Genomic DNA, 15,832 nt, shown 5'->3' with positions numbered 1-15,832 from the left:
ATGTAGCAAGGACATCGGTAAAATAGTCCATGTGACATCAGGGGTTCAACCATAAGTTTACGAAGCTACGAGAATACTTTTTAGTATTGTAGACAGCGCGCGCATGCTGAACATAAACAACACTGATTACGTTGATAACGTTTTGGGGTACCTCGGGGAGAAGAATTGTTGAATAAATTATGTTATTATTGTTTTCTTTGCACACAAAAAGTATTCTCGTAGCTTCGTAAGATTACGGTTGAACCCCTGATGTTCACTGCCATTTAAAACTTTGGGATGAGTAGATTTTTTTAAATACTTTTACTCAGCAAGGGTGCATTAAATTGATCAAAATACAGTATATTTCAAATAAACACCATGTTCTACAACACTCTTCTAACTTTATATTCATCAAAAAGTCTGAAGACTGGAGTGACAGTGACATGCCGACCTCCTGGAGAGTGTTCTTCTCTTGGCTGGATGTTGTCTGCTATATCTCTAATGGAATTGTTTTGTTTTTGAAGCCCAACAATTGTCTGTTTCACTTGCATGGAGAGCTCCTTTGACCACATGATGTGGGTTCACAGCAACAGCTTCCAAATGCAAATGCCACACTTAGAATCAACTCCAGAACTTTTACCTGCTTAATTAATGTAGAGATAATGAAGGAATAGCCCACGACTGTCCATGAAACAGCTTTTGAGTCAATTGTCTTTCTGCCATATGTACATTGACTGACAGTCACCACTGATAAGCTACCACTAAATATTGTAGAAACTTAATTTGCTGTAAAGTTGCTTTGCAATGATTTGTATCATGAAAAGCGCTGTACAAATAAACTTGAATTGAAAAAACTTGAACTTATGGTCCCTTGAGGGGGTAGGTACATATTAAAGAGCTGTAATTCCTTAACCTTTCCTCCAATTTTGATGTGAATACTCTTAAATTAAAGCTCATAGAGTGTGCACCGGAAGCCCATATTCATTATATAACTTTATATACAGCAGAAACATTATATACAGTAGAAATAATCAAGGACAAGATGGCACCACAAATGGCAGCCACGACGCTGAGCGCTGCAATTCTTGTGATGTTTTTGTTTGTTTGTTCTGTTTTTTTGTCATTCTTCGTCTATAAGTTTTACCAGAGACGAACTCCTTAACATTAAACAACACACCCCAGAGACTATTTTTCTGGTTTTTGATTATTCGGACGTTTTGTTGGACATTCTTGTCGGAGGTACAGCTGTGTTGTTCAAACGTGCGTGCAGACACAGAAGAGGGAAACGCGCCGGCGCCCTGGTTAAGCTCCGTGCGTGCTGATGGACTAATGAAGCAGAGCTGGATTTACAAGCCTGTTTCGACCTCACTGATTGGAGTGTTTTTGAAGCTGCAACCAACAATCTGGACGAGCTCACAGAGACTGTAACTTCATATATCAGTCTCCGTGAAGATATGTGCATTCCTACCAGGACATTCTTATCATTTATTAATGATAAACCGTGGTTTACTGGGAAACTCAAACAGCTTCGTCACGCCAAAGAGGATGCTTACAGAAGTGGGGATAAAATCTTGTTTAACCAGGCCAGGAACAAACTAACAAAGGAGATCAGGGTGGCTAAAACAAACTGCTCTGAAAAGCTGAGAAACGAGCTTTCAGCCATCGATCCGGCGTCAGTATGGACTGGTCTGAGGAGACACCACCCCCACAGTTTGTGAAGAATCAACAACTGGCTGATGATCTGAATGTGTTTTACTACCGATTTGAAAAGGCCAGTCTACCACCCCCCATCCTCAAAGGACCCCTCTGTAAAGCTCCTGAAGTTTGCGGACGACACTACAGTCATCGGCCTCATCAAGGACAACCTGGAGCTTAACACGCTCAAAACAGTGGAGATGATAGTGGACTTCAGGAGGAAGCCCCCAGCACTCCCCCCACTCACCATCAGGAACAGCACTGTGGCTGCAGTAGAGTCATTCAGGTTCCTGGGCACCGCAATCTCTCAGGACCTGAAGTGGGACACTCACATAGACTCCATCATCCAAGTGGATGCTGCACACTGGTGGTGGTTGAGGAGAGACCCCCCACATGATTGTAAAGTGCTTTGGGTGTACAACAATACACAATAAAGGGCTATATAAATGCGTCATTCATTCATTCATTCATTCATTGCAAAAAAGGCCCAGCAGAGGTTGTACTTCCTTTCGCCAGCTGAGGAAATTCAACCTGCCACAGGAGCTGCTGAAACAGTTCTACTCTGCTATCATTGAGTATCATTGAACTGTCTGGTTTGGTTCAGCTATAAAATCAGACATCAAGAGACTACAACGGACAGTCAGGACTGCTGAGAGGATTATCGGTGCCCTTCTGCCCAGGCTCCAAGATCTTTACATCTCCAGAGTGAGGAAAAGGGCTAAGAAAATCACCTTGGACACCTCACACCCAGCCCACTCTTCGAACTATTGGCTTCTGGTCGGCTCTACAGAGCACTGACCACCAGAACAGCCAGGCACAAGAACAGATTTTTCCCACAGGCTATATTCATCCTGAACAATTAAACTTTCATAATTATACATCATCAATCACAACTGAACAATTAAACTTTCATAATTATACATCATCCATCACAACTGACATATTTATACACAGAATCCAAAATGTGTACACTTGCAAACTGCACACTTTGTAAATAACATATCTGCACACTTATAACATATCTGTACATTTATCTAAACAATTACATTTTTTATCTATACTTCTATTTCTGAATATAGTACATTATTTAATTTCTGTTTTTTTTTCTTACATTAGTGTTATATTCCATCCCTACTGTGTTATTCCTATGTATGTCTGCACTATCATGTATGTCTGCACTATGTCTGTACTTTGTTCTACACTGGAAGTTCCTGTCGTCAAGTCAACTTCCTTCTGTGTGTAAACATACTTGGTAATAAAGCTTTTCTGATTCTGATTTTGATTCTGAAATAAGTTACTGCAGGACATTACTCTAATGGTGCTGTTTTTACAGTGACTCTAAAGATATGATCTTTATCTAACAACGACAAACATGTAAAAAAAAAAAAAAAACATGAAACATTTCAGTACTATAAAACCATTGACTGCCCTGTTTGTCCTTATCCCTTGTGGAAATATGCTCTGGGAAAATCTGAAACCACACAATGGAATGAAGTTCAGCCAAAAGTGGGGAACTCTTTTTTTTTTTTTCTCCACACTGGGACTCCGCCATTGTTAATCCCCTTTTCTGGTGATGAAATTTAAACCCTGCTGCCTCCATTCGCCCTCTTCTCAACCATTCCAGCGCTCTTACTCACAGTGCCCACTTCTTTTCGTTACATGAAGGGGTTAAAACTGTGAGTTATTCCCTGGATATGAACTCCTTGACCCCTGTACTCTCTCTCCTTCTGTATCCATGTGCTTCATCTCCTCTGGATAAATAGGCAGCTCTCACCGGGGACCACTATGAGCGATGGTTTCACTCTTTACACAGTCAGACTAAAGGAAGACATTTCTTTTTATTTTCCTCCAAGGAAATCATTGCTACTATGAGCCCCTAGATTGAACTGAAGGCATACATACACATATTTCTTTTAACCAAGACTACTGGCTTCAAACTAGGTAATGTAGATGGTGACGGTTATACTATCCATAATTAATACCATTCAGCTGGTATGAAAATAATAGAACAACGTCCTGACTTTATTAGTTTCCATGGATGGTTTTAACTGTGGCAAAAATACAATAACTTGAAACATATTGCTAATATAAATGTTAAAATATTAATCTGCAATATATTTAGCATATATCTGAAATATAGTTGGACCAAAAAAAAATTTCTCTTAAGGAATTGCGGGTGGTTATATTAAGTCATTTGCAGCATGTCAAATGCAGACAGGGAGTTGAGTGGCGGCTGCTGTTGTCCAAATGGATCTCTTCACGTCTGAGTCTCGTTTTTTTCCTATAAATTTGACAGAGCAGTGCCTCAGACATATACTGCACTATACCTGAGTGCAAATCCAGTGTCTGCTGTTGAGACTTATTTATTCTCCAGATGTGACTCTCCAACCTGTTTCTAGTGAAGGCCTTTACATCTCAGGTACAGTATATCATTACACCACTTTTACAGTTGATGTGATGAGAGCTGGATAAAAAAAGGCTTTGTGACTAGAAAGAACAAAAGTCTATCTCGGGCAGTGGTCGACTCAGTTTATACTTTACTTTAGTAGACTTTCGGGTCATAGTGAGAAAGATTGTCTTACTTTTTCTGTGCCATCTAAAAGGATCCCTAGCTGTCAAACACTGCGTCAGAGTTTTCTTTAGTGTGTAGGCACTCTTAAAGGAATAGTTCACCCAAAAATGAAAATTTCCTAAAAGTTTAGTCATCCTCAGGCCATCCAAGATGTAGATGAATTTTCTTCTTCATCAGAACAGATTTGGGGAAATTTAGCATTACATCACTTGTTCACCAATGGATCCTCTGCAGTGAGTGGGTGCCGTCAGAATGAGAGTCCAAACAGCTGATAAAAACATCACAATAATCCACAAGTAATCCTCATGACACCAGTCCATCCATTAACATCTTGTGAAGCAAAAAGCTGTGCAAGAAACAAATCCATCATTAAGATGTTTGTAACTTCAAACTTTGCTTCAAGCTAAAATACGAGTCCTTTATCCATAATATTGCTTTCTCCTGTGAAAAAGTCATTTCATCTGAATCAGGAGAAAAATATGCACAGATCAAGCACAGTTTGCAAGCTACAACAGTCCAAAACAGTTCTTAACAAATAAGGCAACAGGGAACTGACTTTTTTTTACTGGAGGAAACATTTTTTATGGATTATGGACTGGTATTTTGGCCAGAAGCAACAGTTTAAAGTTAAAATGCCTTTATTTGTTTCTTATAAACATGCAGCTTTTCACTTCACAAGACATTAATTAATGGGCTGGAGATGTGTGGATTACTTGTGGATTATTGTGATGTTTTTATCAGCTGTTTGGACTCTAATTCTGACGGCACCCATTCACTGCAGAGGATCCATTGCTGAGCAAGTGATGTAACTAAATCTCTCAAATTCTGAAAAAAAAAAAAACTCTTGGAAGGACTGAGGGTGAGTAAATTTCAATTTTTGAGTGAACTATTCCTTTAAACAAAGACACTCCTAAAACTCCTCCTGCTTTCATATGTAGCCACTTTTAAGCAAAGCTGCTTTTGATTAAGGCTGCAGTGGGCAATGTGCTAAACCTTTTATTCATCATGATTGTGACAATAGCAATGAATCTGGCACTATGCACAGACCACGATGTGTTGTGCAATGTGCACACACACTAAATGGAAATTATAAGCAACGCTATTTTCTTGAACATTCTGGTTTGTCCATTGCATTGAATATTTGTATGCACTGCTAGTTTTGCATGGAGATAGATTTGTTGAAAACTACTACAGCCAGCTATCAAACGCTAGAATTGCAACATCACCTTTTCTACATATGGCTGCCGGGAGACAAGGCATCGCTCTCAAATATCCTAGCTGGCACCGCCGTGTTTTTGTGAGTGCCTTCCATGCTTCTTGAGATGATGTGGAGAGGCTGGCTGGAAGGAAAATAAACAGAGCCTGTCCTTTATTTGACCTTCATCAATGGCCAGCATAGGATTTCCACCACTCATAAACAATGAGGCAACCAGGGAGGTCTGCTGACATCATCACTCCAGAAAGGAAGTCTAGGGGAAATCGATGGTGTGCAGTTAAGAAGCAACGACAATAGTGCGAAATGACAGAAAGAAAAAAAAACAGTGTGTAAGGGTGTTGCCACTCATAGTTTGATTAATGCTATTGTGTTTACTTATGTTTTCAGTACATACAGTACATTTTCTGCTACTGTATTGCTCTGGAGCAACCCGAAATTAAATACCTTGCTCAAGGGCATAACAGTGGCAGCTAATGAATCACCTCTTTTGGAGTTTGAACCTACAACCTTTGGGTCACCGACCCACATCTTTTAACCACCAAGCTATCCATCCTTCATCCACTTTGTGTAAGTTTTGGAATTATAGACTAAAAAGTGAAAGATCAGGAACAGCTCAGCTGAAAATTTAATTCTGTCATCATTTACTAACCCTTCTGAACTTTCAAACCCATTCTTTCTGCCGTAAAAAAAAGAGATGTTAGGAATAATATTAAATTAAAGTAAATATGGAGAGTAATTTCTACACTGTAAAGTTTCAAAAATGAGAAAAAAGCACCAAACAGTTGATGCAACTTGTTAGGACTTTCATATATTTGTAGATTATTTTTACCAGATTTTTTTTTTTTTTTTTTTGCTGTTTGGGCTTGAAATGAAACGCTATAGCAATCAAATTTTATTTGCACAATCAAACTTGTGCATTACAGTTGCTTGCAACATTAACACTTTAACAACATTAAACATTTTGGTTTCTTATGCTATTGTTTTGCTTTAGAAGACAATGGCAATATAATGCATTGGGCATGAGAATTTTTGTGGTGATTTTATGATGCTTTTATATTTTTACAGTCTTTTATGGAACTTTGAAACTTACTATTGAAAAGAGCAACATTGTATATTCTATCTCCTTTATTTATTGAAGGCAGAAAGGCATATGATGCGTAAATGATAACATCATTCTTTTTTTTTTTTGGTTGAACTTTTCCTTCAATAATATAACTTACAAATTTCATAAAAAAGAGGGACTGTCTCAAACACAGATGACGCTTAATGAATAAGGCAGGGAAATATGAAATTATGACCATAGCATTTTGCAATCAATGGGAATCACTAAATTGTCAATGAATAGAGTCATATGAGATCAATTTGGAGTCATGCGTCAAGAACGATTACTTCCAGAACAACAGGAAGTGCTACACAATAAATCACAACAAAACACCAGATGGAAGTTAATTGCTTCGTATTTTGTTATCAAAGCCTGTTGCACAAAGTGGAAGCAACTCCCAAGATCTCTGGTTTGCATGAGGACATCCGTTGACGTGTTCCACAACCTTAGTGACTTAAGTATTTTTATCCAAGGACGTGTTGGATCCTGACTGGTTTGACTGGTGAATGTGTGTGAGCACTGCTGACCTGAGCATCTTTCCCAGCAGAGGTGTGCTGCTGCTGCTGCTTTTTTTGCAGAGGAGGATGTCTTACATTTCAGCAACTATTGTTCTCGGATTCCTCCTGGCAGCCATCCCTCTCTCACTTCCATATACACACATATCACTTCCTACAACTTGTTGACTTGATACGTGAATCTGAATCACTGGTTCTCAGTTCACAGAGAGTTCTGTCTATTCTTCTTCTTTCTTTTTTAATCAAGGGAAAAAAACAGACTTCAACCTTTTAAAATGATACTGATATAAATGAGATGAAAAAAAATCATAGATTCTAAAGGTTTTTATTAAAGGTATTAAAGGTTGTATCAAAGGTATATTTTATAGATCTTATTATAATAAAACCTGGGAACTTTCTTTTACCTTCATAAACCAATTGGTTTATGGGGACTTCACCTTCATATTTTTACCTTAAGGTAAAAATATGAAGGTGAAGTTCCCCATAGTTTTATAATTGTAAAATATATGTAAACGTAAAAAACCTTTAGAAAATTATGAATCTTAAAAAATTATGATTGACTTTTTTTTTTCATTATTAAAAATACATATTTATATATATATAATATTTTTACAGGTTTGGAAACACATTAGGTAGAGTAAAGTATTTTGGCAATATTTGATGCAGTCATTAGTTCACAATGTCCTCCAGAGATTAAAAAAAAAAAAAAAAAAATTGAGTTTCAAAAAAATATTAAAGGTATATTTTATAGCTCTTTATATAATGCAACATGGGAACTTTCTTTTACCTTCATAAACCAAGATAAAAACATAAGGGGAAAGTTCCCTATGGTTTTATTATTAATAGTAAATATAAAAACCTTTAGAATATTATAAATCTTGAAATTATGATGGGAATTTCTTTATATTTTCATTATTAAAAATATGTATTTATATATTAAATATGTTTATTTTTATTTATTTATTTATTTACATGTTTGGAAATGCATTAGGTAAAGTATTGTTTTCTGTGAAATATAAAATGGCAAATTTTGATAAAACTTCAGTCATTAGTTCACAATGTCCTCCAAAGATTCAAAGTTTCAAAAAAACATTAAAAACACCATAAAAGCAGTTAAAATGACTTTGTTCTATAATCAAAGTCTTCTGTGAGGGACAGTCTAAAATTCTAGGCTTTAATTTTTTATTTTAATTTTGACTAAATGGACTGAGTGCATTAAAGCCACACAGAACTGTTGAATTTTCATATTTTAGATGAACTATGCCTTTAAGCACCATTAGAAAGTCTTAAATAACTAAACACAAAGTCCTACCATCATATCTGATGGTAAAATAAAAAAACACGATTGAATCGGAACCACCTTTAAGGGAGTTTCCTTGATATCAGATATGTTCGGACTAAAATAATTACATTTTATGGAACAGGGTCTGGTGTAAAAGTGAGAAAACCTTTGGAAATACATCCATGCGCAGGTTAGGATATATGTAGTCAAATTTTCCGGCCCTCCCAAGCTCAGAAAATGAGATCCGAGAAACCCTTGAGACAAAAAAAACGAGGGAAATCTCAGTTAAAACATTTCTATTTAACATTAAACACAATCTGTTTGTAAAAAGAAAAAGAAAAAAAAACTTGCAGAGCAAAGTGAGGTGAGTGTCCTGTTTTTCTTTTGCTATAAACTGTGGAGAAAGTCCCTCTCTAGCAGCTGTGAGGAAATTCCCTGGTATTAACAAAAGGTCCTCACGTATGAAGTTTGCATCATTACTCCACATCTCTGCCTCGCCATCTGTTTGGATAGCTTGAGTGCTTCCTGTCTGTCATTGTGCAATACTTGAAGAGGTTGTGAAGGTGCAGTAATAGAGGAAGAGAGAGAGGCCATGTTGAAAAGCATGTAGCTTCTCTATAACATGCCTTTTCCCATCTGATCATCACGTGAGAGCAATAGTTTCATTGAATATCCTATTCGATCAAAGTTTAAGTGTGTGAAGAGAAGGGATTATGGTTTCCTATCCTGTACAGGAATTTTAAAATCATGCTACATGCACACTAAAAAATGCAGGGTTATTTCAACCCAACTTTAGGTCAAATTTGGACTAACCCAACTTTTGGGTTAAAAATTGAACGTAAACATTTAACCCAATGGTTGGGTTAGTCCATATTTGACCCAAAGTTGGGTTGAAACAACCCAGCATTTTTTAGAGTGCATGCTGAAACTGACATCGAGGATACTAGAGCAGACGGCAATAAATGTGTCATCATTACAGGCTTTTTTTTTTTTTTTTTGTAGCCGTTTCCGACGAAAATGCTTACTGCAAAACAAAAGCACTGAGTCGGCCAGAAAGAGATCTGGCACATGCAGCCTGACTGCGGTTTGCATCTTTCATTGTTCAGTGAGATATTGTAAACACACATACAAGCCTGTGACATTTGACCAAGACAGTTCACAGACCACCACTGTCAAGATCCAGACAGGACACCATAAGAGCACCATAAACGCACTAATTGTGCACTATTTCCCAGTCTTTGTGTGAGAAACATAAAGCCAAAAGTCACTGTACACCTATTATCCTCACTTTTGGCTCTGAAATATAATTCTCTATTCCACATATACAAATGTTTAGCTATGACACATTTGAGAACCAATGCCTTTTGCTGTCAGTGATGATTTTTATATGTAAATGTGGAAGTGAATGAGATTTTAGAGCTTCAGTGAAATGGAAAATGCACAGTATGCACACATACTGTTAACAAGTGTAGTTGTGATATTTCACAACTGGTCATTTTCATTCCCTCCTAAACGTCCTATAGCGGTCTATTTGTCCAAAACAAAAAAAAAGCAACAGTTAATAAGAGTTTCTTTGATGATGAACTAGGATTTTGGGATTTTCTTGCTAGATAAATTGTTTTCAAATGGACTTAATTACGAAATAGATTATGCAGTTTTATAACATTATGCAGTTATATAACAATGATAAATACTGTTGAATTTAAAATTGGGATTTATCCTGATTTATGTGATTTGTCATCAATGTTTTTTTTTTTTTTTTTTCTGTTTTTTTGTGGTCTTTTGTGTATACCAATGGCAAATACTCTGGAATTTATAATTGGGATTTATCTTGATTTATGTCATTTATCTACTACAGTGTATATATGTATTTGTTTTTAAATATTTATTTAGTTAGTATTTAAAGAAATAACATTACATTTGTACATTACATTTATTGCACTTTTTTCTAGATTTGAAGTGTAAGACGTTTAGCAGAAATATATAAAAATATATAAATGTCTATTATAAATATAATATATAAAGTCAGATCATTTAAAAAAAAAAAATTCCAGATAATTTTTTTCAGATCATTTATGATTTATTTTGCTTGAAATATTAATTATTAATTATTATCAACTCAATGCCCCTTCAAAAGAAAAAAAAGATAGGTGCATAATATTTAAAAAAAAAGAAGCTATACAGTTATTCAAATAATTCTTGAGCTTTGCCAAATGTATAGTGTAATATTTATAACCTAAATTGTTAATGTTTTCCTTGGAGCACCTTGTGGTAATATCATCCGCTGAATTAAGACAAAGACTTGTAATGCTCTCAGATCCATTAGCGTAACGAAAAAAATGTAACAGCTGCTCTGAAATGTGAAAACAATAGTTTAGAAAAACAAATGGAGCAGGTTTCTCATGAATCTGACACCTACTGCTCCATGGACGAGTGCCTTCCGCCATCAAGAGGAAATTACGTGTTTACATGTAAGGATATGCAACTATAGAGGGAGTCCAGTATCAAATAGTACCTCTTAAGGAAGCAATTAGACATATTTTATGCTGTGATTTCTCAAAACGCTCAGGGTCAAACAAAATGAGTGCACTATACACTATACACCAAACAAGGGTTGCTATGAAGACAAATGCATTATATACAGTGCGAGGGCCTCCCTATGCAATGATGGCATATTTCTTTTCGTTGCAGTTCTATTACAGTTGCATTTGGCTGTTTGCCGACTATGACTTCAGTGCTTCCATCATAGCTGGGAAAGTTTGGAAACCCCTGCCTCAGACATAAGTATGAACTTGTTTCAATACGGCATATTTGAGGATATAATGATGGGTGTTTTTTGTACCTTCTTTTGGGATCGCTCCTCTGACATCATTATCGAATGATACCCAGTGGGGAAACAATTCACAAATCACAACACGGATTTGAATATATCGATGTTTCTGAATGCACTCATGAGGTGAACCAATAGTTTTACAACTAGATTTTTAAGTAAGGTGTTTTCCAGGTGGTTTTAGGTTTATTTGTACTGACTCGAGCCAAAAGAATCCACCCTTAAGTATATTAAGATATTCTGGTTTCTTGATATGGACATTCCTTCAATATAGTGAAATAAGATTTTTTCACCACCAGAGAATTATATATGTAATGAAACATATATAATGTCATTTGTTTACTACAAAAACATGAGAATTGTGCATCTAATACTTAAAAAGATTACTGCAGGGTTATTCACACTTTCTATTCTATTTAAATTTTTATTTATTTATTTATTTATTATTTAAAAAAAAACAACAAAAAACAAACAAACACTAGCTTTCTATTTTTTCTATTCTATCTACTTGTTTTTCTCTCTGTGTATGTGTGTGTGTATGTATGTATGTACCTTGCTACGTGTACTGTGTTAGGCTAACCGAGACTTGTCATTTGCACTTATATATTGTTGCTCTTTTGTTAGTTTTGACTGCTTTTATTGTCCTCATTTGTAAGTCGCTTTGGATAAAAGCGTCTGCTAAATGACTAAATGTAAATGTAAATATATACATTTATATTTATATATACATTTCTTGTTTTAATTTAGTTTTAACTGTACCAAAAATAAAGATTAACAAAAAACTATATAAAAAATGACAAAAAAATACAATAAAAACTGAAGATATAAAAATAAAAACCGATTCAAATTATTCATAAAATTCGTATTTTATAATACAATAGTATAATATAGTACCTCAATGATAATAAAATAGCACTGCTGTACTGTGTTTGTGGAAAGTGTAAAATATTCTCTGAAAGCAAGTCTTGCACAAAAGCAAATGCAAATTTAAGGACATGGCCTATATTAGATATTTTCACTGCACTGAAAAAATCGGTGTAGGGTTTACTTTGAAACCATTTTCTCTGCAACAATTGCTAGTAAATTTCACAAATAATTACAAATAAACTTTACATTTTGAAGTAGAAAGACTGAAATTGCGTTTTCTTGTAAAAGGTACTCCAGCAATCTTTGTTTTATTTACAACTACGTAAAAAAAGAGGAAAATCATATTACAATATGCTTGAGTCTATGACATTTTTTTACATTTAGCGGACTCATGTTGATATACGTCTGTTGTCTTTGAAGGTCTTTTCGAGGTCTTTCTTTGATCGTGGATTAAAGGTCACTGGCAGAAGCCTTTCATTTTCCCTTAGATTCTTCACTAGACAACATGTTTGCTTTCACTGTCTCCAAAATCTGATTAAACCGACAAGACCTTTGAGCACTGAGAAGAGTCCCGTAGAGGCCATAAGTCTGAGATCAAACGGAAACTGACATCACCTAAATGGGGTTTAAGTTCACGACCTGTAACCATAAAGTCAACCAATGGCCACAAACCAATACTGGCATCCAACACAAGATTTATCACCAAGGCAAGCATCACTATTGCTCACACTTAGGTTTATGGGTTTCTAAACCACATTGTGTTGGTGCTATAATATTTGCAATGACAGTTATCACTATTAATATTTCTCATATTTGTATTGCGCATAAATAAAACAACTGTCAGTATCCTCCATGCTTTATAAGGCACATTAGATCATGCAGCAGCCTCAAATGAAATAAATGACACGCAACAAAGGAATACAACATTCAGTCTCAGATATACTCGAGAAGTATCTTCTTCTCCACTCTGGATTGCTCATAATGAATTTAAACCACATGCACATTTCATTTTCCATTACTCGGAGCATTACGGAAGAGGCTGGAGACCAGAGGGGGTCTCTGAAAGGAGCCATCAGTATCTGTCTCGCTGTAATCGTGCGCATCTGCAAAGCACATTTAGAGTGCAAATGATCTTTTAAACAAAGCTACAGATGCATTAAGTCCAGAAGAAATCATTCATTTAATGTATTTATGATCTTCAGTGTGTTTAGAGAGGATAAACTGCCAATATTGGATGCAACGTGGATCAGGTTTGTGTGCAAGGGAAAGGAAATTTATCTCAGTGTGTTAAACAAATTAAAGATGCGCTCCATGAGAAAACAAACCAAATTTGCTATCAACAAAACAACATTTTGTGATGTTTATGCTTAAAACAAGAAAAAAAAAAGCGAATGGCCAGTGGGCTAATAAAACTAAACGTCATTCAAGATTTAACACAAAATTGGCCTAAAACTATTTAAAAACTATTTATACACTGAAAAAATGGCATAGATTTGTTTTTCTCAGTAAAAAAATTAAAGTAAATTTCACAAAAAAAAAAAAAAAAATCCAAGTAACACGTTAAACTAAACATGAACATTTGAAGCAGAATATTTTTTCAGAATATTTATAGTATTTTCCTGTCAAACTTTTAAAAATCCTGTTACAGTGTATATTTAAAATTATTAAAGATTGTTTTTCAGTAAATGGTCAGTGAGAGGTGCTTTACCTTCAGAAAATGTTGATTATCAACCTCAGGAAGTCAAACTAAATATTATATAAAATATTAATAAATACTAACTAAGAAACAATAAAGAGAAAAAAGTGAAATATTGTTCACTTTTTTATAAGAAAGAAAGAAAGAAAGAAATGGTTTGCCAATTTAGCCTAAATGAATTTGTTGTGGATATTTAGATATTTTAACTGGAAAACAAGACAAAAGTTCAAGGTAACTGTATCTTGTATGAACAATGTCCTTTATCTGAAATGTCTTCTATGAACAATGCATTTTATTTTGAAAAATGATATCTATAGGTATTGTGCAAAAACATGGTTATTTATGGAAGAAAGTGATAATGGCAGGTCATGTTCTTGACATTTCAACTGAATACTGAATACTGAAGAGACAGAGTTCTCAATACAAGACGGAATGCACCCAGTAACAATGGTTACACTCTCCGGATTTTTTTTTTTTTACAAAAGCTGTAACTGGGACAAACCCTTTCAAAATATATATCTTTGTACCTTCTTTACCCCTAAAAGATACATTTTAGTTCCTTAATGGTACATACTTATACCTAAAGTGCATATAGTACCTAAATGGTACATATTAGTACCTTTTGAAAAGGTACCGCTTTTGTACCTTTTTTTCTGAGAGTGTATGAACAACTCTTTCCATCACTCTTGAAGAGATCGGCAAACAATAATAAATCTGTCATCAGAATCACCATGAAAAGACTAGTAAGGAAGCAGCTGAAATGTGAAGAAAGTTTGTCGGTCAATCATTGTTGAAGAAAGTGTGAACAGTGCTAAACACTGGAATATTTTTCACTCGGTTTCACTGACAGTGCTTCCGATTGGTTGGCAATGAGTTGTTCTAAAAGTGTAGCATATAAAATGTCTGCAAGCATGTTTGATCTCATGTAGTCCATCTACTCCTGCTCCAAGAATATGAGGCGAGCTTACACAGTGTCTCATTTAGAGCCACCAGCCCTGACACCTTCATGGAAAGAAAGTGTCGTACACAGACACAGTTGAATAAACGTGTTAAATGAGACCACGTTAACCTGGCCCTCTACAGTGCTGTTCTTCTAGAGGAATGTCTAGTGTAAACCATCTGAAGGGCCTGTGCACACTAGCTGTTTGCCCTCAGAAGACTCAGTCTGTGTTAATGCAGCACTGACATGAGGAAGAGCAGAGCCGTATGGAAAAAACACCAAGGGTTCATGTTTGTGCTGATACAGACGAGATATATAAACGCTATTCTTAGCATATACAAACGGTGCCAGCAAATGCTTTTGATTTGACTCTGGTCTCTCAGCTAAGGGCAAAAACAGTAACAGGGAAAACGCATATGTCACGTTTACATATGGAAATAATACTTGGTAGGTGAATCTCAGTTGAGTCATATTCCACCCCCAAATCAAGATAATAAACAAAACTTTAAATTTAGATATTTGCATGACTTAAGACCTGAATTAAGACATGAATTAAGCACACTCCTATTACTGTAATGTGGGGGGGGAATTCTCAGAGTAATGGAAATCATCCTTTTTTTAAATGAATACTAAATTCAGTACAACAAATACTCCTAATTTACTTCCAATTATATTTATCCACATACACTGTAAAAAATGTTCACCCCTTTCAACTTAAAAACATAAGTTTTGTGGCTGCCTTAAAATGTTACGTTAAAGCAACTTAAAAGTACAAGTCATTTCAACTCACTAATTTAAATCTTGCCTAGTGCTGAATTGTTTTATTGAAGTTCATTTGACTTTACAATATTTGCTGTTTCAACTTGTTCAAAATTTTTAACATAAATGTTCTAGTTATGATAATGTCAACTTTATTTTAGATCCAGATAAAAAAATATATATATACTACAACATTTGTTTGAAACATTTAAAATTTATTTTTTTCTTGCAGTGCTTATAAACAGGGTTTTAATATTAAGAACAGTACACAACCTGCCTGTGCATGCTAATGTGTGAATGCCAGTATACAGTGGTGTGAAAAAGTGTTGGCCCCCTTCCTGATTTCTTATTTTTTTGCATGTTTGTCACACTTTAATGT

The 15,832-nt window shown here is 35.3% G+C and overlaps 1 long non-coding RNA gene across 1 annotated transcript in view; it reads right to left on the bottom strand.

The window, feature by feature from the left end:
• Positions 1-1,538: 1,538 nt before the first annotated feature.
• LOC107693100 (uncharacterized) overlaps positions 1,539-15,832 on the bottom strand; it is a 15,157-nt gene continuing 863 nt past the window's right edge. The window contains exons 2-4 of the long non-coding RNA XR_001634706.1: positions 14,459-14,468; positions 8,676-8,678; positions 1,539-1,549 (exon numbers count right to left, since the gene is read on the bottom strand). This is a non-coding gene — a long non-coding RNA (uncharacterized LOC107693100). The remainder of the gene's footprint in view (positions 1,550-8,675; positions 8,679-14,458; positions 14,469-15,832) is intronic.

This window comes from Sinocyclocheilus anshuiensis, unplaced genomic scaffold (assembly GCF_001515605.1).
Source record: "Sinocyclocheilus anshuiensis isolate Anshui unplaced genomic scaffold, SAMN03320099.WGS_v1.1 scaffold222, whole genome shotgun sequence".
NCBI classification, from domain to species: domain Eukaryota; kingdom Metazoa; phylum Chordata; class Actinopteri; order Cypriniformes; family Cyprinidae; genus Sinocyclocheilus; species Sinocyclocheilus anshuiensis.
The sequence above is the reverse complement of the archived record's forward strand: the minus strand, read 5'-3'. Positions and strand labels throughout refer to the sequence as shown.